The sequence below is a fragment of the Pleurodeles waltl genome, chromosome 6 (assembly GCF_031143425.1).
Source record: "Pleurodeles waltl isolate 20211129_DDA chromosome 6, aPleWal1.hap1.20221129, whole genome shotgun sequence".
Taxonomy (NCBI): Eukaryota; Metazoa; Chordata; class Amphibia; order Caudata; family Salamandridae; genus Pleurodeles; species Pleurodeles waltl.
Window position 1 is genome coordinate 206,543,204 of NC_090445.1, and position 22,352 is coordinate 206,565,555.

The window sequence follows — 22,352 nt, forward strand, 5'->3', positions numbered from 1 at the left end:
CTTACGAGATCTTCCCCCGCCTATCTCAGAGTTGATTGGGCAGCTACTGTGTATCACTTTTTCCATCCAGTACCTAAGCAGCTTATCGGATTCGGGTCTGTCCAGATGGGTCTCCTGTAATAGGGCTACATCCCTTCTTCTTGATTGTAGGTAGGAAAGCATCTTCTGGCGCTTCACATAGTGTGTCATTCCATTGACATTCCATGAAAGTATACACATGATGGAGAGTGAGGGGCCAGTCATCATTGTGTCTCGACAATGTGAGCTGGAGTGTTGCAATGCCTCCTTGATGGGGGGGTGGTGGTGTTTTGAGGGTGGTGGTTGAGGAGGAGGGAAGTTACTGGGGGGGGATGTGGATGTGGGATGATTCCCATCCATCCTATCTCGGTTGGACCGTATGTCGGTCAGTGAGAGAGCAGAAAGGCAGGAGGGTAGAGAGGGAAGATAAAAAGACAGGGAGAAGGGTAGGAAGGTAGGAGAGGGAGAGGAACAAATGAGGAGGTGAATGAGATCCGATTAAGTGGAAGGTCAAGGGATTGCATGTGGAACTGAGCTGGTGTGTGGATAGTTGGTCTAGCCCGGAGCAAACTACAAGGGTCTAGATCTGTAGCCTGTGGGTCTAAATCTGTGGGTCCAGAACGGCTGAGGGGCCCTGGCAGTGATTCAAGGCAGGCATCGGAAAGGATCAAGTCACGTGAGCACTGGGCATGTGCAGTGGGGGATGGGACCAGGCCTCGGGAAGTAACATGGATTCCTATTATGTTGTTATTTTCCTTGTCGTGGGGGAGTCTCAGGATGTCTAAAAGAGTTAGGAAAGCATAGTGATTTATGGTCGTAGTAGAAGTAATAGTAGTTGGGGTAGTAGGGGTAATGAAAATTGACTTCTGGTAGTCAGTGGGGCCTCCTGGGTGTGTCTGGGCACTCTAGCATCTGCCTCATTTACCTATTTGAGGGGGGAGGGGTCTGAGGAGAACTGGGGCAGGGAATGGAGAAGGGCACCACTGGAGAGGATGCAGGGGGAGGTTCTCTACTTGCTCATCATCATAGTGTGAAGAAAACATAACAGAGGTAATCCTTAGAGTTAACGTCCAGTACAGTGCTTAAGACATAGCAAAACATAACATCGCAACATGTAGCATAGGCAGCCTAGCCATCTAGGTTTTGATAAAAAAAGGCAGAAGGGAAAAAACGGGTGTTGCGGGAGCATAGGAGGGGGGCTTAGTGTTGAGATTTTCCCTCGAACTATGTGAGCCAATGCCGCGTATGCAAACAATGAGCAAAACAATTTTAGGCATGTAAGCAGATACTCATCCATCTGATGAGCCACAGTCCCAACCCCTGTCTCGTGCAGTTGGTTACAAAGTAATGTGAAAGGTACAGAGTCTCTCAGCCATGTCAGACAGGATTGGCACTGGAAGAAGCAAGCTTCAAAGGGGACCTCAATCTGTCCCTATCCTATAGCTGGGTGAGGTGCGCTACTGCCTGTGGTGCTTGTTCTCAATCTACTGTCGGTCAAGCTATTCTCTCTTGGTCCCTCCCTCTATGATGCGGTCCTTCATTTCTAGGCCACCGGGCACTCTGAGAGGAGGGTGGGGACAGGGATGCTTGGGTGTGGCATTCCTGGTACGCAGAAAGGTCCGGCTACGTTGTGTCCATGGTTTGAGTTGTACGTTTATTCAGGAAATGGTGTAGGTCATCCAGGTCAATTAAGTCTTTGGATTTTCCATCTTTGGTTATCCACATTCTTGCTGGTTCGAATAAGCCATATTTAATGTCCATTTGGCATAGTCGGGGACGGAGAGATAGGATTGCCTTGTGGTGGTCACTGGTATCTCTGGAAATATCCGCTGCAATGCTGATCTCATGTACCTAGTATGTGTAGTGGCCTTGGGAGTGTGCTGCTGACATGAGTTATGAGTCATATTTGTTTGTGTCGGAGGAAACAGGCGATGATGGCTAGAGATTGTGTCATGCTATCATGGAGCGCTGGACCTATGCAATGGGCTTGTTGCAGCTGCAGTGGGGATCAAAGATGAGACCTGTGAAGGCCGGAATGTTTCCCCGAGAAAGATTTTCATGTCTGACCCTTCCAGGTGTTCTGGGAAGTCAAAGAAGTGGGCGTTGTCCCAGTGACTCCTGTCTTCCCAGTCGATTACTTTACTGAGCAAAAACAGGAGCTCCTGGTCCCTGTCTTGAAATACGTTGAGGCGATCTTCTGCCAATGAGGTGCAAGTTTCCAAGCTAGTCACATGATTCTGGAACCTTGTTACATCCGAATGGATGGATTTGGTTTCAGCTGTTAGTTCAGAGATGTTGGAGTCCATTCCTTCTAGCCGATGACTCACTGCCGTGATCTCAGTGAGGATGCGGTCCATTGTGTTTTCTGGTGCTGATTCAGACATATTCTCCAGCTGTCCTGCTGTTGGGAGTCACTGGGAAGTGGATGTGGAGCAGGGTAGAAGTAGGGCCTCTGAATAGGGAAGTTGTCTTGCAGGTTTACCAGAGGGTTTTCCAGAGTTTTTGGCAGGTGACATTGCCAGGGTGGGTGATCAGTGTCAGAGTTGTGTCCTTCTCTGGTCTTTGTCCCTTATTTCTTCTGGGTTGCTCAGGAGACCCAGTATAGTCTGAAGATTCAGTGGTGAGTGTGGTACAGTCTATGGGCATTTCTGTGCGGGTCCATATGTAGGTCTGGAAAGGGGGTCTAGAGAGGGAGCACCGAGCATCAAATCGGGCAAGTCCTATCTCTTCCTGTTATTGGCATCAGTGAGGGGGGCCAGATGCTCCTATCTTATGGGTGGAGAAGAGCTGTGCTGGACTTTGTGGACCCACATTGGGAGAGGGTCGAAGCTACCTGTTGTTCTCTTGTTGTTGGACAGGGTAGTGACAGTTCTAGGTGCGGGTGGAGTCTTCATCAAAACTAGTCAGGGCCTCCCAGCTGTTTAGTCTGTGGCTGTGCAGTAATGGTACCTAGTCTACCAGCACTCTGTGGGTATGGAACTCATGAACCCAATACTCTGGCACCTCTAATGTTCTACATTCTCTCCCACATGTCAGCACAGTGTACATGATGTGCTTAGGGACTTTATAGCATGGAGTGTGTTCCGGGTGTTCAGCACAGTATGCGTTGTATGGGTGGGATTACTCCCAGAAAGTCTGTGCAAAGGATGAGGGAGTCTGTACTCCTGACACAGTCCTTGTCGTGCGGATCCATGTAGAAGACAAGGGTAATCTCCAGTGTGGACCTACTGTCTCAGTTGGAGAGATGGGCTCACCGGGTGGAGTGCCTGTGTGGTTTTGCTGGGGCATGGCTTGTCCGCTGAGACGGCCACAGCAGCGTGTGTCTCTGCGCTGTTCTGCTGGCTGTGGTCCATGCTTCTGATTTGGGCCTGGTCTGTTCTCGGCACTCATATCATGCGCAGTGCTGCATTGCAAAGATGATGGAAGGCCCTTTATTTATTTCCCTGTACAGCAGGGACTCTGGGACGTCAGCTTTGGGTTTTTCTTCGTGGCTGGGAGAGGGAAGGAGGGCATCCCTGGTAGTGGTGCATGCTGATTCCAGCAGCACTGCGTGCCTGAGTCAGGCACTCTCAGCCGCTCATTGTGAGAGTCCTCCTCCTCCACATGGTTTAATCGCTGACTCCGTACCTGTAGAGTTCGGGCGATCCTCTGCTAACACCAAGGGGTGGGTTGTGGTGGGGACAGGGCAGGAGGGTTAATCCGTTGAGCTGCTGGGGTGGGTTGGAGTCTTGTGTCTGGGCTATGTTGTTGCCACTGTCACTGTTCTGTGCTGCCTCTTCCTCTGGTTGACTCCGCGGTCACAAGCTTGGATAGTGGGGGAGGCTATGGGGCTGTCAATTGGTTCATTGGTGGTGTTCTCAGGCTGTAGAGAGTCCCTGGTGGTATGGCAGGTGACCCCCGCTGTGCTTGGGAGGGCTCTGCTACCGTTTTAAGGCCCTTCAGTGCGGGGAGCTCCGATACAGGTGACCATCTTCCTCCGTGGCCATACCAGGCCCCCCCCATATCCTTGTTTTATCTTTTACATAGGCTTTCTTGGGTAATCACGCCTATTATGTTTTATTAATTTATTTTGGAAAGTGTATGTATGCAATGCTTCCTGTCAATAAGGTCTAACATAACAATGACTGCAATACTGAATAAACCAAAACAAATCTGAAGACAATTTGGGCCTGATTACGAGCCAGGCGGTCTCATGACCGCCAGGTTCACGGTGGTGGATGGACCACTGCCAATGAAGTGATCTGAGCGCAACACTCCGACTGCAGCAATTGCGCAGCAGTTGGCCCGCAGCACATCCGGGATTAGTCGTCCCGGCGGTCTGGCGGTCTGGCGGTCTGGCGGTCGTGGCGGTCCTAATCTGCCAGGGCAGTACTGCAAGTAGCACTGCCTGAGGATTACAACTTCGTTCTCGGCCTCTGATTTCATGGCGGTAGCACTGCCATGAAAAGGCTGGCGGAGAATGGTGCAGGAGGTTCCAGGGGGGCATGGGCAGTTCAGGGGCCCCCCAGCCAGCACCATCACAATGTTCACTGTCTGCTTTGCATCCTGCGCACTACAGCATTGCCTCCGGCTCTGTTACGAACCAGAGATAATGTTATAGGCTGTTTCCCGCTGGGCCAGTGGGCGGGAACTGAGGTTTCCACCCGCTGACCCACCGGGAAACTCGTAATGAGCTCGGCGGGAGGTAGCCACAAAGGTGGCAACCTCCCCGTCGGGATTTTGCCTGACGAAATCGTAATAAGGCACATTGTGTCTTAGTGAAAGATCCAGAATGACAGTCTGTTGACTGTATGTCAAGGTTCTCAAGTATTTCCACACCCTAACATGCCCAGAAGTGACAGAGGAAGACAGTTACACTTCCTGGCTGCAGCAACCAAAGAAGCTTTGTCTCCAAAGGTAACTGTGCTGCTTTTGAGGACTTTGAGACAAGCATGTAGAGTGTCCCAGCATGCACCATTGGTACATGTTGGCCTTTAAATCCGTGGCAGAGGGATATCATGGAATTTGTGTGTTCACCAGAGCTTTGACAAGGAAAGATGGACTTACATGGTCATATCTTGAAAGCCCAAGAGCAGTCATGTGAAAGCATTCTACACCGGATGTAGCTGGCCAGAAGCCACCAGTAGAGTTAGTTGATGTGGTCCAGTTTACAGTGGACTGGGGTGGTCACAGCAGCTTCATTTTTATGTCTCTACTGAAGGGCTACATCCAACACAGCGATTCGTATCGCTAATACTTCATTGTTATTAATAGACAGAGCATAATAGCTTTAGAAAATGTTCCAACAGAATGTACAAACAAGGAGGCTTCTCTCATATTGAATTAAACAGAGTAATTTAATATACATATCCAAACATATATGGCATATAGCAAAAACGAGTCCCATTAACTTGAACCTGTGACATATACCACATAGAAATGGGGACACTATGGAGCCCTGAGAGACACAAATGCTGTTCTCGCTTGACTCTGAACTAAGTGGGGGCAGCACAATCAACTGACTTCCCTCTCCCAAGGACGGTTTCAGCCTATCCAACACAGTAACCCTTCAGTAGGTCAGTCTGGCGATAAAGATGGAATTGATAAGGGTGTTGAAGCAGTCAGGAAATCTGATAACAGCACTAGTCCGACACCAGCACCATCCACCACAAGCCTTAGAACATCTAACACAATCTGCCTCAAAGGAGGTCAACAGCCCCTTTCCCTCAGCAAAACTCTGGCTCTCGGTGGAAGTCAACCTTTCCAGAAATTTTCCTTAGAAGAAAAGTAGGGAAATCAGTTGGGGGGTTCATGAGATCCTTTGCTTTCAACAATGTTTTTTTCTAACAAAGATTTATGACAGGGATCTATAATTTAGAACCCTCTATTTATTCAGTATGAGAACTTCGAGTCCTACACAGGCGTACAGAAACACTCCCAGAGGTAGCTTTTCATAATGATGTCCAGGAGCTCTGCCACAGCAAAGACAGCAAGAGCTTCATAATTCTATTGGTCAACTTGGTGGACATCGGGTGTGCTCCTAGAAAATTGTAATGACCTTATACTAAAAGATTAATGCCAGATCCTCACAAGGCTGGGCTGGGGCATTAAGTGATGCCTGAATAGTCCCCGAGGTTTTGTAGTTCATCACTGATCCCTTACAGCTCTATTGTAAAATCAGGGGCATGTCTGACACCATTAGAGGAATACTCCATCTTGGCCAATTCGATATGACTTTATAGATTGCTGCTAATGTAGCGAATTGAGGCTTCAATTTGGGGAAATACGTTCTCTGTCTTCATTGCTTAAATGAGATCATGCCTCCTTCACTGCATGAGCTCTTTTATGCTCTTATGTATATATGATATTTCTGTTCATGAGCTCTATTGTGTGTTTATAGAGCCTGGTTAACCTATTTTGTGCCCGCTGGGAAGGTGCCAGACTATCATTTTGAGAATGCTGTCTGCCATAAATATTCGGTTTTGAATACCATATACAGAAACATCACTCCATTGAAGTTAATAATAGAAAATCTACACCCAATAGTACAGTATTTTTGTAAAGTATATTTTGGAAACAATATTTATATACTATATTTCTTCAGATGATATTGTCACATCCAAACATCTGATGTACATTCAGAGGATTGATATATATAATTAGCCCTGCTCAGCTCTAAGGCAGAGATGTTTTAAATTATTGGCAAAGTGGGCAATTGCCAGGCGGCCCCTTTAAAACGGCCCCATTGCAAAATGACTTTTCTCAATCTGTCCATTTCTCAGTTTTAACCTTTTTCAGTCTCCAGTGGCTCTTTAAGGAGTTATGGGAACCCAGACAAATGTTTTAGTGTGATTCCATTGCTAAGATATGTAAAGGTTAATATTTTTGGCTTTGTGCAGTCTTCAGTTAGTACAAAATTAGTAATAAAATTCAAAACTTTTCTGGACAGGGGGGTCCCTAAACATATATTGTCCTGTGCCCCATACATTCTTAAAATGATACTGCCCTAAGAGCCTGGAGGTGCCATATATGGGCATTAGGCCAGTTTACACAAGCTTCCAGCCCTAGTAACAGTCCCAAACTTGATATGCAATGGTTGTTTCCAGCATAGCAAATTCCTAGGCTGTCCGACCGACGACACAAACTCCTTTGCGACAAACACCGTTCCTGGATTCTGTAAAGTCCACAAACTTTGAATGAATGTCCAAGCTTCTGGACTGTAAAGAAGTCATATATCAGAAACCTAGAGCTGTTTTGAACATGACCAGCCCTGTTTCTTGTGTTCAGCGACAGACAGTTTGACGTCATGCTCTCTGATAGCCGTCCAGCGCATCAGTGAACATTTGCCACAACACTTTCAGTTGTGCCTAGACCCTGGGCACTACAAGCAGATACTGTGCAGATCCATAGCCAATATAAGCTTCCTGCAGTCACAGAATTGCTTGACACCTGTGGCCTTTGGTGGGAGACATTTTCCTCCCATAATGAGAAAAACAATTTTAGAGACAGTGAAACTCCAGCAAAAGTTGGGAGCTGAGCTCAGGTTCTACGTTGAGCGTGGAAAGAAAGGAACTGGTGTTAGTGTACAGTGGTGGTTCCTATATATATATATATATATATATATATATATATATATATATATATATGCTTATATATATATGTATATATATATATATATTTCTTTTTTTATATATACCACTTTGTGTCATCACTTCAAGAGAAGTTGTGAGGTAGCTGCAGACTCCGATGATGCCACTTGTTGGTGCTCAAGAACGATTGCTGGGAAAAGTTCTGGATCCAGTCTGGGGAATTTTAAAAGGTGAAGAATCTGCAGTTAGGAGCGTCCATCAGAAAAACAGATTTTACTCCTGTCTCGTTGAGGAGTACATTCATAACACTTTTCATGGTGGGAAATAGCCAGAAATAGAATGTAGATACCCACAAACTTATGAGTTTGTGGGTGTTCATGCCTTTGTGCTAGGTTGTCCAAATGGAAACTATCCGATAAACAACTCACCCTTAAATTTAAGCCATGTTTATATGACTGTAATTGAGAGTACATCTATTCACAAATGCAATTTTTGAAACAGAAGAGTGAAGTTGAATAAGCAAATGCTGCTATTTACACATTCAAATCTTCAGGTGCACAGCTATCTCTGCGAATCGGTCCTTATGTGAGTGTCTTTGACATATGTGTGAAACACACACCGCATGACTTGAGTAACTCAAGCAGAGGTTAGACATATAAGTTCAACAAGTGAGGGAACCACTGAGAAACTTCACAAGCAACAAATGGTTATTTTGGCGACAGATCTTCAATCTTAACTGTAAGTGAAAATCCTACTTAGAGGATAGAGTTCAAGCTATTCATCTTCCCCCTCTTTGCTCTGCTTCAACTCTATTGGCCAGGGAGTTCTACAGGAATTTTCCTTTACCACATCACTGTTCAATGTCCATCTACGATCATTGGCTGTCCTGGTTAGGTCCTATGATAATAATTTTATAAACTACTCTGATGATGCTCAACTAATTTTAACACTGGACCATTCTTTGCAGTCTCCAATGAAGGCATTTCACAAGCGCATGTGTGCCATTTCTGCATGGATTAGTAAGAATTCTTTGAAATTCCACAGTGATAAAACCGAGGTCATGTGCTGCTCTATGGGGAAACATATACATGCGGTACCATAGGATTTCTGACATCTGGAGGTCTTTGTGGTCCCTGTAGTCACCACTTAGGTCCACAATCTCTTCATCTTGTTTTTCTCTAATGAAGATGATTCACAGATTCTTACCTTTTCTACCCAGTTATTCTCACCCGCTAGTGGGGCAGAGTGCCATCTTGAGCAGAATCGACTTCTGTAATGCATTGTTTCTGGAGACTCCCACCTATTTAGTCAACTGTTTTTATCGCATGTAGGTGGCTGCAGTAAAGTTAGCTCTCTCGCTTCCACGTCATTCTTCCGCATCCTTGAACAGACTATATTGGTGTCTTGTGCCAAAGAGAGTCCTTTTTAAATCTCCCTGTATAATCCATGGAGCTTCTGATCATGTTGGCCAATGCTTTCTTCATCACAGATTTCATAGTCATCTTCATCAAAGAACATTGCTCTCAGCCAACACCAACCTTCTAATTGCTCTTAACTAGCTAAGAATAAGATAGCCCCGAACGGAAGGTCATGCCATCTCGGTCTGAGCTGCTCGGCAGTGGAACAGTTTGCACAAATCACTGCATTCAATCACTGACTTGTTTGCCTTCAGAAAGGCCCTGCAAAGGTATCTCTTCACTGCTTCATCACCTGTTTTTCTCTCCCTGTATTGCTTTCATAATAGCCAGCATCAGGATTCCTTTTCTAGCTGGCAGTGAGCACTTTACTGCTATAAATAATACTGATAATAATAGTATGGAGGCACCTTGATTTGAAGGTCCAGAGGCGCCCCCAGGTTCGAAGGTGTCAAGAGCAGCAGAGGGATCCAATAAAATTGTTGAGGCTCTCAGTTATCTAGATCCTTGAGCAGAATTCTTTGATTGTTTATAAGGCTTCCAGATTTCAGTTTTTACTGATTTTTACAGATAAACAAAGACAGAAAACAATCTATTTCCTGTCTATGTTTATTTTAAAAAGTGGAAAAGCACAGAAAATTGTGCTTCTTGTGAGTGATTCTCCTTGTTGTCCTTCATGAATTCCAGAACAACTGCCTAGCAGATAGACAACATGGGGATTTGAAAACAGATGAGATTCCCTTTAATACAGGCATATTATATCTTAATATATTTGTATATAATGCTAATACTTACCTGTTGGTGTAGTGTTTGGCTGCTTAATTTGCTAAAATGCGACAGGCAGCAAAGTATGAGTGCATATTTATCAGTTGAATAAATGTGGAAATATACCATTTTATGACTCCATTTATTCTGAAAACTTGAAACAAATATGGATAAATACCTATAAAACTGTCAAAATATAAATATGGCTTAATGTAGACAGAAAAGTTTAAAAAAATGAATACTGTAAAACCGGAAGCCCTGAATATTTTATAAACCGAGTCTCCATGATTCCATCAGGCGAAACACCAGAATGATAATCACTGATTTTACAACTGGCTTCCAAGTGGAGCGAATTGGTTCTCTCGCTCACTCTGGTATTTTAACAATATTAGACCTGGGTCGATAGGGGACAAAGAAGTCTCCAGTTAGGCCTTCTTGCTACACTTTTTTACTGTTAAGAATTCAAAACTTTTCATTGCTCATATTCCAAGATGTATTGACTGTCCATAAAGAGTTAATGACAAAATAAATGACCACGGAATCTTCTAATGCACTCGTTTTAATAACTACAGAAGTGTGGAAAATGGCTGCCTGGCATGATATAGCCCTTAATATGTCAGCTACCCCAATCTCTTCACTGTTGGGGGTGTTGGTGAATATGAGAACACAGGTTTACAGAGTGTCCTGAAACAGCCATCTTGTTTGTGTGAGAATTCCACTCAGCGCCAAGATAGACAACCAAATCCTGCACCTCATATTACTACGTATATGCAATGCTAAGACATCCTGGCCTATATTTATGAGGAATTGGCATACAGCAGCGCGGCACGTCTTCTTGTTGCGCTATCCTATGCCAATGTGAAAGGGCAGGAATGACAGTACTTACAAATTATGGTGCATTCCTGTCCAGTCCCCCTGCGCTGGCGCACAATTGGCTGCTTAGTGCCAACACAGGCACCCTTGCACCTTGAAGCAAGGGTGCCTGCGTTGCAAGCAGGATTGTGTTTATGCAAGAAGGGACACATTCCCCCACAAAAACAATTTTGAAAGGCATTTTCCTTTTTCTCTGTGTGCTGCAAAATGCAGCACACATGGAAAGAGGAAACAACGGGGAGAAAGAAAAATATTTCTCCTCGTTACGCCAGCTCCGGGGAGGCGTAAGTTTTTGGCACTGCCTCAGGTTTATGTGATTAAGTAAATCTGGGGCGTCATCAAAATCCATAGGTGTTGTGTGTGAAAACCCACCGCAACGCCCATGGAACACCTCCCTGGCGCGGAGTAAGGCAACTCAGGAAGTTGCGCTGCTCTGTCTTACTCCAAACCTATGAGACCATGCAAAGCCACGCAAAGTGGCTTTTCGTGGCCTCATAGATAATGAGGGAGAGGCTTGCACCGCCGGACCGTCGACAGAAGTGACGCTCCGGTGGCGCAAGCCTCCCATAAATATGTCCCCTATGTACAACCTCGACATACATCGCTCAGCCGGCCACCCAGTGCAGGAAGACAGCCATGCGCCCTCTTTATGTCTGTGATGAATTCCACCTCGCTGAGAGGCACACCAGGCACGTCACTCCACGTCTAAATCTGTCACGTACACTGTCAGAATGCCCTCAGTCTAGCACTCACTCGCATTGCTGGCACACCCCTTTAGTACACTTTCCACGTACTCCACTCTCGGCTCGATACTCTGAGGTTACGGGCGTCCCTCTGCCCATGAAGCAGGGATAGGCGGTAGTAAGGCCACAGAGGTGCAAGAGAGGACCGGCGGTGCCAAAACAAGTGCGGGCGGGACCAGAGATGTGGAAGAAGGGAACGCGATGCGTGTGATGCAGATGGAGAGAAAGAGGGGCATGTGATGTTGACAGAAAGCGACGGATCGAGTCCGTGTTGGAGAGGTGAAGGGAGCAGTGAGGGACAATGGACACCGGCGTACCGGGGGAGGGTGGGGGACTCCATGTAAGTGCCAAAGGGGAACCGTGATGCATAGCTGCCAAGTTTTCAGAATGCGTATGTGTGACATTTACATGGTTTCAGTGTGGCAGGAGTGACATTTCAATGCCAGTGTGTGATATTCCACCTGACGTTTTATAACAAGTAAAATGAAGCGATGGAGGCCACGCAGAGAGATAAATGAACTAACACTCTTATGAGCAAAAGGCAAGTCTGAAAAGTGCTTAAAACTGCCCCTATAATGAAAGGTAATGTAAAGTATTGTGTGGAATACACTTTTAAAATACACGTCAGTAAACCCCCCTGTGCCAAATAGGATTCAATTCATATTCTCTCTGTTCTCGCACTGACAATCACACACACACACAAACTTCATAATGTACAGGACTGCGTTTCTTACTGATGAATTTAACTTGCATTTATCTTTAATTTTAATCTGTGTCATATGAGTTACCTGAAGCCCAGCACAATTGTGAGAAAATAAACAGATTTCATCATTCTAAGCCACCTCGAGGCTCCCCCATCCACTCTGACACATCACAGCCTGCTGAGTTTACCTGACCTGCCCGGAAGTGATTCCAGGCTTAGACAGCCGAGAGCGTCTAAGAACCTGTGGGTGCACAGATGCCACGCTGCTGTGCCGAGTGCAGGCCGGCAAGATTCCAGGCCTTGGAGGGAGGTGCCGGCGGTGATCCATTCCTTCGCTGTCCCTTGAGCTGCCTGCAGCGACGGCAGCTGTTCTGGCATCGTCGTGCTGCTGTCAGGCTTTCTTTATGTCGGCCTGGTAGCTTTCTCCACAGGATGACACCTAGTTGTGGCAGGCACGTGCAGATTGGCGGGTGCTTTCAGTGTGTGTACCACGCTCACTGCAGCCGCCGGACCGAACTGTGGATCCACCTCTCCACAAACCCGTGAACAGAGGGTGTATCATGGCATCAGGGAACAAAGGCACACTCACTGGTAGGGTGAGGGGCACAGGCGTGTGTGGGAAGGAGGGTACAGCGAGGATTGCAATCTATCCCAAGTTCTGTCTAGGGGGCTGGGCATCGGCAGGAGAGAGGTAACTAGTGTGCAGCTCTGTGGGTGCACTCCAGAAAACAGAAGAAGGAGCTGGGTGCACCTGGGGCTGGGTCCGGATCCTTCGTAACTGGCTGTAATGTTTTCTGACACCGCATGATTACGTGGCCCTGACAGGAAGAGCCTGGTGGGAATATGTTTATGGAATAAAGGCGAAAAGCTTTCACGCAGCTCATAGCTCACCCCTCCCAATCCGACAGTGTGAGCTCATCATTGCTGGCATGTGCTGGCATGTGCTGCTAACTACAGAGCATGCTGGCAGTGAGTGGGTGTTTTTGTTATTGCTGGTACCGTCCCCTCGTGCCTCGAGGAGGCATAATATGCGTGAGAGATGCATTTTAGTGCAGTGATGCGGACACCAGCACTAAAATGCGTTAGTCTGACCCCTGATGCGTGGTACTTGGCAGGGCTGTGTGATGTCCACAGGTGTGCAGGGGAAAGCTGATGTGCACAGACGTAAAAATAAGTTATGTGATGGTAGCAGAGTGGCTGGTCGGGCAGGCGATGGGCAGACAAGTGCTGGACCAGAAAAGTGATGGGCAGAGAAGTCTGCGGTTAGACTGGTAATTGGCATAGAGAGATGAAGGCCATACAAGTGCTGGCCATAGAGGTACAGGGCCAGACAGGTAACGGCCATGTAGGTGATGGGCAGAGAAGTGCAGGAACAAACAAGTACTCAATTAAGTACTCGGAGGTGATGGGGGCGTGTGGTGTACTCAGAGATCAAGATGAGGACAGATGGCATACTCAGAGCTTGAGAGAGGGGCAGATGATGGCACAGAGGGGAAGACGCTTTAATGTACTAAGAGATGAAGAAGAGGAAAAAATAATATACTCAGAGGCGGATGGTGTTACAGAGGCATAGAATTGTTTGAGTAATGCCGTCAGATGTGAAGATGAGGGCCTTTGATGAAGGGGACAGGTAGGACACTCAAAGGTAGAGGGAGGGGAAGGTGGTGCCCTACAAGTTGGATGGGGGGGGCTGGAGACATAGTTTTAGAGAGGTCTAGACGGAGTACTCAGACGTGCAGAAGGGAGCAGACGATGCCAGAGATGAGAACAAAACAATAGGTGATGTATTTATTCTTTGGTGTAGAAAGCAATGGGTGACCGACTCACGGGTGAAAAGAGACAGACAAAGTGTATTCAGAAGAAGTGTACTCAGATACAAATGAGGACCTGCGGCCAGTGGCTACACTGTAGAAAAGTGCCAGGGACCACCTTGTTGGTCAGGAGACCACCGGTGCTCACACTACCAACTGCCCCTCCTATTTTTGCCAAATGGCAGTTCCGGAAAAACTGCTAACCATCACACTGATCCTGGTGTGACATTCTGGACTGTTCCAGGCCACCTCGAACTCTAAGAATGGAGTACATATGCTAGTTAATTATAGTTTTTTTTAAAAAAAAATATATGGAATTATGAACCACTGCTTGTCCTTTTAAAAAACAAGAAGACAGCAGCTCCATGTGGTGGACTGTCATAATTAAATGCCGGATGTTTCTAAATAGGTGCCGGGGTGAGCACCCACAAAACCAGCACAAACTAAGCACTGTTGATTGTGTACCCAGAGTTTGAAAGAGGGTAGGGGGTGTACTCAGAAAAACAAAAGGTAACACACAATGACACAGAAGTAAAGAAAGCAACAGATAACGTACTCATACGTGCAAAAAGGCACAAGTGGTGGACTCAGTAGTGAAGAGGGAGCAGTCAATGTACTTGGTGGAGTAGAGCCCCGGTGGTGTACTCGGTGGTGTGCTCGGAAGTGGTGGTGGGGAAGGTATTGAACTCAAAGGTGAAGAGAGGGTCGGTGACATCCTCACAGGTGAGGAGGGGACAGGTAGTGTGCTCAGAAGTGCAGAAGGAAGCAGGCGATGCCACAGGGGTGAAGCAGGCGACAGGTGAGGGAGGTGCCGTACTCTCAGGTGTAGAGGGTGACGGATAAGCTACCCATGGGTAGAGATGCCTGGGGAGAGGTGGTGCACTCGGAGGTGGGGGGTAGGGAAGGCGATGCCACTCGTACGTGAAGAGTAGAACTGGGGACATACTCATAAGTTGACAAGTGGACAGGTGGAAGTGAAGAGGGGCAGGCGTTGTAGTCAAGAGAAGAGGCACCGGCAGTGTACTCGGAGGTGGAGGGGGTCGCAGGTGATGCACTCAAACCGGAAAAGGCGGAGACGTGTACTCAAATGTGGGAGAGGTTATGGCAAAGGGATGGAGAATAGTTCAAGGGTGCACTCAGAGGGGAAGGAAGAAAGCAGTGAGGGCTGTTGCACACACACACACTTACATACGATATGCACATACACCGACACAACCAGAGACACGCATGCGCACACGCACGTGCACAGAGACATACGCACACAGAAACACGCACGCAAGTACGAATACACACACACGCACATGGCGTTGCCGTCAGCGAGTGTGCATGAAGGTCTTGTGATCTCATTGGTGGCAATTCATCACGTGCGCATCACGCTCATTACCCTTACCAGGGTCCGGCCGTGTCCTCGTGTACCTGCTGTACACACCAGGTACAGGGGAGACGGGGGCGTGTGATCAGGGATCCCGGGAAAACAGAGGGGTGTGGACAAGAGACTGTCGCTCGGTGGGTGTACAAGTGTGAGTTTGCCAGGGTGGGGAGGGTTGGGGGGGAAAAGGGAAGAGAGACGCAGAACGAGAAAGAGCGTCGATACATGGAAAGGAGATGCGAAGATAAAGTGAAAGTGAGACATGGAGGTAGAGAGCGCGAGGCGGCGCACGGAGAGAATGGGGAGTGATAGTGGGCTCCGTGGGGAGACGGCGAGAGAGACAAACGGAAAGGGGAACTTGGAGAGAGATAGAAGAGGTAGGAGGAGAGAGCTACACAAAGTGAGAGAGAGAAAAGAGAGAAACGCAGAGAGAGGGGAGAGAGAGGCACCAAGGAAAGGGTGGGGGGTGAGACGTAGAGAGGAAGAGGGAAAGGGCAGATACAAAGAGAGAGAGAGTTTAAGTTGTGCATACCGTCACCGTGTTAGCCACCCGTAATGTTTGACGCTGATTAAACTTTAGCAATAACGCGCTACCTTAAGTGGGCTCAAAGAATCATTTAATTGTGGGCTTTCAGAGGCGCAGTGCTCTCCTTAGTCACTCAACATTGCGCGTGTTTCCTCTCGCCCTACTGAGGTGTGCTTAAAACACAACGAAGCACACACATGGGCCATTACACTGGGGAGGAGAGACGCCTTGTGGCTACAGCATAATAACAAGGATGGATGGATGGATTGGTGTATACCTCTGAGAGAGCACAAAATCTTTTCTTGGTTCTTTTAAATAAGTATTAAAATTCCCCGACCCAATGGTCCTCATTTCACCAGACTTGAAAATACGAAAGGTGGCCTAAGAGGTCATTTGACAGTTAAGTTGAAAGTTTTGTACTCCTGAACTTCATTTCTAGTGCGGGGTTCCCCGCGTGACCCCAATGTGTTACCCTCTGCAGGTGGGTCAGTTCGTCTCTTTAACTCCATTTTGTCTTTTCTCCAAAGCTGGGAGCACTTAAGAAACAACCCGAACCCGGGTGTTACGCCAGCCGTGAAAACTGGAGCATTGACGGAATAAAACATCATGAACAATTTATAGGGAGAGCAGGAGATGTATAGATGGGCACTTAACGATGGCCTATTTTCCCAATCATGTGGCGGTGTTAATACATCTGTGCTAGAATGCAACCAGGCGTGTTATATGGGGTGCGTGTCCTCTTTAGGCTGCACCCTCGAAGGGGAGGAGGGAAGGAATTGGTGCACTTTCCACGAACAGACGTGGAAAGCACTGAGATCACGAGATTCGTTTGTTGTGGCCTAGCAAAGCACGAGCCAAGATGAAATGGATCACCTCAGCCCCCGGTCCCTCACTTCTCACCTTTTAATTCACTAATGAAAGGGCGCTACGTGTTAGTGTTATCTACTATTTGTTTTTCTGCGCCTTTTCATGCTGTATATCCTCGCAAGACGCTATCCACTAACTGTGCACTATGTACAGTATATAAAGATAGATAATGTTTGAAACTCGCATTACCGGTGACCGTTGGTAGCCCCTGGACGCGATTCACACGTGTGTCATGTGAAAAGCACACACTGCTTCAGGTTGGATTAGTTCCCTTCCAAGCTGTGGAGAGAGACGTCCACTCTTATGGTGCATGTGGGTTAGCGCCTAGAGATGCTTCTCAGGGTATAGTGCTTCCTGTAATTGTGCTCCATCACGAGACAAGAAAATATGCACTTGTCCTCGTATAGAAATTGCAACATGCAAGCACTAGAAAACTAGTACAGTTCCACTTACTTTGCAGCACTTTGATATACAAATGTACTCATTAATTCACAAATTACTTCAGAAAGCCTTCCTCCATCCACGAGCTAACATTGCACTGCGACACCTAAGTGGCCCTAAAATGCAATCTAGCACCCAGAGATGTGGTTCTGTATAAGTAAAGTCTCTTCGTTCACTAGTTCGCTTGACCAGCATTTGATTATGTCCACATGCCAATGAGGCAATATTCTGACCAATCTCAACTCTCCAGAGGTCATACTGTCCGTCTAGCACCTGGAGGCCATGCAGTATCGCGCTGTACAGATAGCCACATCCAATCATTCATTCGATGCTGGCTTCCCTCATCCCATCAACAAAGCACGGACCTATCGTATTCGGTCCCTGCTCTTGTCCCATAGTGTAATGTAGCACGCAGCGGTGCTCCAATAGATTTAGGGCTTGCTATACAATCCTTCTATTTCGACATAATGATTCTCCACCCTATGTCTGCCTCGCTCCCCCCAGCAATAGTACCACACCACGTCTCTCTGTGCGCGGACGTTAAGTGGCACCTGAACAGGACCCAGTCGAGGGTATTTTGCCATGCAAGTCTTCGAAATTAACTGATTTGTTCATTCATTCAGCCTGTGGCGCACTCCAGCGCCAATGAGGCAGAATTCCATCCGCTCTATGGTGACAAACTACACCACCCCATTGCTTCAACGTGTTTTACTCAACGGGGTATTTTAAATCAATAAAGCAAGGTAGGGATGCTTCTAGACTACTACTGTTTCTTAGCAGTATACCACTAGAGTGTTCACAGTTTGAGGTACTGCACTATAGAAGTTTTTCATTCATTCATCCATTAATTCATTTTTTCAACATCTCCAAACACGCACTCTACAAGGCACGTTCATGGCCCATCTCTCGGTTCATCGGCTGTCATATGGTACAATAATGTTCTACACAAGGCGGGTGACTGTTCATTGATTCATTCATTCAGTGCTAGCTTCACTGGTATCGCTTGTAAGGCACCATAATACCACAGCTCAGCAAAATTGTGTATTGTGCGGCAAATTCACGCGACTCCCCCCTACGTCATTCATTAATTCATTCCAACCTACCCCCTCCTCGCACTAGTATTTTTACACGCCAGTCGCATCTCGACAGTGCAGATGGTGTGTTGAATAATGAAGCGCCTAGAAACGAATATTGTCGCGCTATGTTGTGTGACCATAGTTGAACGACCGCCTCAAAACGCACTTCAACCAAGCATGGTCTTGCCAGGAGTCTTGAAGCTGTTGCAATGCATAATGTAGCACATGGAAGTGATGGGGGTTAAGTGCTGTGCTATGTACTCTTCTACAATAATTGATTAATTCATTAAGTTTCTGCTGCCCTTCCAGGCACTATCCCTTCGCCGTACCTTCAGCAGGTTCTCTGAAAAAGGGAAAACATTCAAATATTTCCAATAGGAACGTTTTAGCCCTTCTCCCATGCCTCCCCTGTGCAGCCGGCCTTGGCCCCGGCAGCTCCCACCACCCCGCCCAGCACGAGGCTGCCTCGGGTGAGTAGCTGACAGCGCGGGGAGCACTCACCTCTGTAAGGAGGCAGGAGAGGGGTGTGCGTCTCACTGTCTGCCTCTGCAGCCTCTTTCTTCTCTGCCTAGAAGCCGCTGCTGCTCCTGCCTGCTCAATGGGGGTTTATATCCCCGCTGCTTCTGACAATTAGGAGGGGGGCGGAAGGCGCCCCTCCTTCCCATTCACTGCTCCTTCCACCTTCCTCCGTCAGCCACTCACTCACCACGCGAGGATTGCGCAGAGGGGGACTGGCCTATGGCACGGAGGGAGATTTATGGATCAGCCTGACCCGTGCCAGGCTAGTAGGGCTGGGGCAACGACACTAATCGCTGAAAGGTACTCTGGCGTGGACTGGCCTGTAGGTTGATCTGGAGATGTGTAATAAAGTGGGGGCCCTGCATGGCTGGTACGGTCGAGGCAGGGCAGGTCACGCATCAGCCTAACACACGATCACGATATAAGTAGCGCACGAGGTTCATGTCTAAATGGGGCACCTGAAAGACCAGTGGGGTCCATTACGGTCTGGAAATGTCACTTTAAGTTGGGGCCATGATAGGTCGGTGCTACAGACATAGACTCAATTACTCTTCACTCAAAACTAAGCTGAGATGGACTGGCCTGAAGCGAGGTGCCTCGTGGTGGTATCTGGCAGGGCTGAGGTAGAGCCTTTGACTCATTGCTCGAAAATAAGATTGGTGGAATGGTCTATAGGGAGTTCTGTACAGTCATCTTTAGGTAGAAGAATCTGGAAGGTCGGGAATGCTGACCCGGACGGAGCAACTCCCTTATAGCCCAACGAGAGCAGAAACGGGGACTGGCCTTTAGGGAGTGCCCGAAGTTCATGTTTAAGAGGGGGGTGGGATGGTTTTGTTGGAGCACAGGCAGAACTAAACACTCCTTACACAAACTAAGAACAGGGGTGGACTGGCCTGTAGCTGAGGCTAGAAATGCATCTTTAACTGAGGGCTATGTAAGTCTGGCGGTGGCTCCCACCCCACCCATTCACTCGTCACTTCAAGACAAGATGAGGCGGACTGACCATAGGGGAGATCCTGACATATATAGCCAAGCAAAGCCGCTTAAACTGAACACAACCAGGGCAGAGTCATTCTCGTGCACCTAGCATCACCCCGAGCCCTTCTGGCCTTCCAGAGACCATAGTCTATCAATGTACCTAAGAGCCAATCCGAGAGGTGAATGGGCGTTCTCAGTGCTTTGTGTGGGGTGAAAAGGCCAAGAAGCAGCTAGAATCCCTTTAAAAGAGGCATGGCCTATGGAATGAAGGATGTCCTAAATCATGTGAGCTAGAGCCCTGTGCTTCTCGCACAACATGCCATCTAACTAGTGTTTGCTTCCGTCTGTGCCTGGTTTCTGTTAATGCATTTAAATATATCACACAACCAGGAACACGTGCACTTAAATAAAACCGTTACTATTGGCTTTGTCAGGGCTTGTTTAGCACTCATTTGTATTTAATATCGATAACCAAGTAACAGCAATGACAGTGCTGTAAACAATTAGAACTGAAAATGTTTCAGTTTTGAAAATGCATTCTCAAAAAATACACAAATAGAAGATTAAAAATCAAACAGAATTCTGTGGAAGCGAGCTGCCATTCTGTCTAATTCAACCCTGTGACCCCATTCGGATCACTTTTCTTTGCAGTCTCTGTTCCTCTGAGTTAGTTGCTTACGCCCCTTTTTGGTGCCACATCGCTCCCTTCATCTGCTCGACTCTTTACTCTTCATCACTGTCTCTTCCCAGCATTCACTTTTGTCCTCCCAGGGTCGGAAGACCTATGGGGCAAGCAGGCAGTGCCCGACAGGCTGGGCTGACAGGTCAGTCAGTATGTGTGCCCTTTTAATTTTTTGTTGTTGCTTTTTTGCTGTCTGTGGGCCTGCTTCATGCTCGGATGAGCTGTTTTTGTAACTTCGGATTTTTCTGATATTACTAAAAACATTGCATGCGGCGCTCACACATCCATGCAGTCTTCCATAACTGAAAAATACTTATACAGGCGTTTTAAAATGTCAAAACTGAGTCTAATTTGCAGATATGAGCCACTTTTTTGAGCTTTCTAATTCATTAATTGGGGACACTTTTATTTTGAAACCCGGGCCTATTTTTAGTCCCAGTTCGACCCTCTCCCCCACACATTGACCTCAATCTTTAAACGCTGTATTTTCTTCTTCTTTGTCGCGGTCGGTGAATTGGTGGCTGTTAACGTCATTCACCTCCTGGCATATATGTGAACATCGTCCTTTGCGCTCTGCTGAGGGACCAAGCATGGGATGAGCATGTATTCGGAACACCTTGCGAAAACCTCTCATTGCCTTCAGCCTCCACTCTATAACCCCCAGGCATGCCCTGTGAGGAACACCCATCCAAACACAGAACTCGCGCACACACCTACAGGCACCTCCGTGGGCAGTATGCGCCATAGAAGTCATATCCAACAGGGGCATGTACCGTGAAGTACAGCATGTAAACCTGGACTACGCCACCAACTTGGATCATTTTAAGCGCTGTTACACTCTTAGTCAAGGTCAGTGTTGTGAGTAAAGGCCATGAAGATAGGGCCCGAAAGGGACCAGTTTTAGTGTTAGTTTTTTCACAATTATTATTTATGTTAGTGCAAAGCAATGGAAGAACACATCCAAAGTGAAGCCCTGGCGCAGGCACGGGCCTGCAGATGAGATACTCGCGTGGTGCCCCTTGGGGATGCGCACAGGTACCCCATTAACGCTGACGTGACCCAGTATTGGCGGCCTCATCCCTCACGCGAGGGAGAATCTCCGTTCTTGTTCTAAACGTGACGTATTTCCACCCCCTCACCGACACCCCCCTTCTGCCGGTGCGCGCCATTGGCTGATGACGCAGTTTCCTTCTCCGTGGTCTCTATTTCTCTTTGTCAGAACAGAGATTCATTAAGATGACCCCCTCACTCCCTCCACGACAAGGAGGGCGCTATTCTTGCACTGCTACCTAAGCACGAGACACACTCACTTGTTTTGGCAAAAAACAACAGACGTTAGATTTTCTCAGATAGTTGCAAAACTGACCCCCATTCAACTCATTTAATGGCGATTTCTGGAATTTCCTGTAGGTTCATGGCGTGGTATCACACCAGTGCTTCGAAGAGGTGTTTAGGCAGAAGAAGGACCATACCAGTAACAGGTGGCATAAGCAAATTCACTGGAGTTGAAGACCACCCGTAGTTAACATTCACTCTTCTTGAATGTATTTTGGGAAGGCATACACGTTAATTTAATCTTTTTTGTAACTTTCTGCTGGATCCAGTGGTATAGTGCTCTAGCACCCAGCAGCCCATTCAAGTTACAATAAATCACATTTTATTTAACTGGGTATGCACAGTGCACTCACTGTATGCCTTCTCGAATAACGGGAATGTCATATAGTATAAGTTTAAAAAAAAAATCTCATGTTTTTATTTTTATTAATGTTTCCCAATTTTATACTTTACCAAAAAATCACATTTTTTTTTCACATTATTTTATTTTCAATCTCTAAGGATATGATTTTCTCCCAATACTGTTCGCCTTGCACTTCATCATGAAGGAGTACAAACTCCAATACTTAAAATTACAACAAAATCTTTCTGAAAGCCCTTTACCCTTGAGGGTGAATTAGAATGATTACTTGTATTGCAGGTTTTAACTCATTACATTCAACC

At 47.0% G+C, this 22,352-nt stretch overlaps 1 protein-coding gene across 1 annotated transcript in view; it reads right to left on the bottom strand.

Annotated features, from left to right (window-relative positions):
• The window catches only part of LOC138299537 (peptide YY-like), a 51,147-nt gene extending 32,354 nt beyond the window's left edge, over positions 1–18,793 (bottom strand). Inside the window, exon 1 of the mRNA XM_069237843.1 lies at positions 18,677–18,793. The gene's annotated coding sequence lies outside the window, so the exon portion shown is untranslated. The remainder of the gene's footprint in view (positions 1–18,676) is intronic.
• Positions 18,794–22,352: the final 3,559 nt, after the last annotated feature.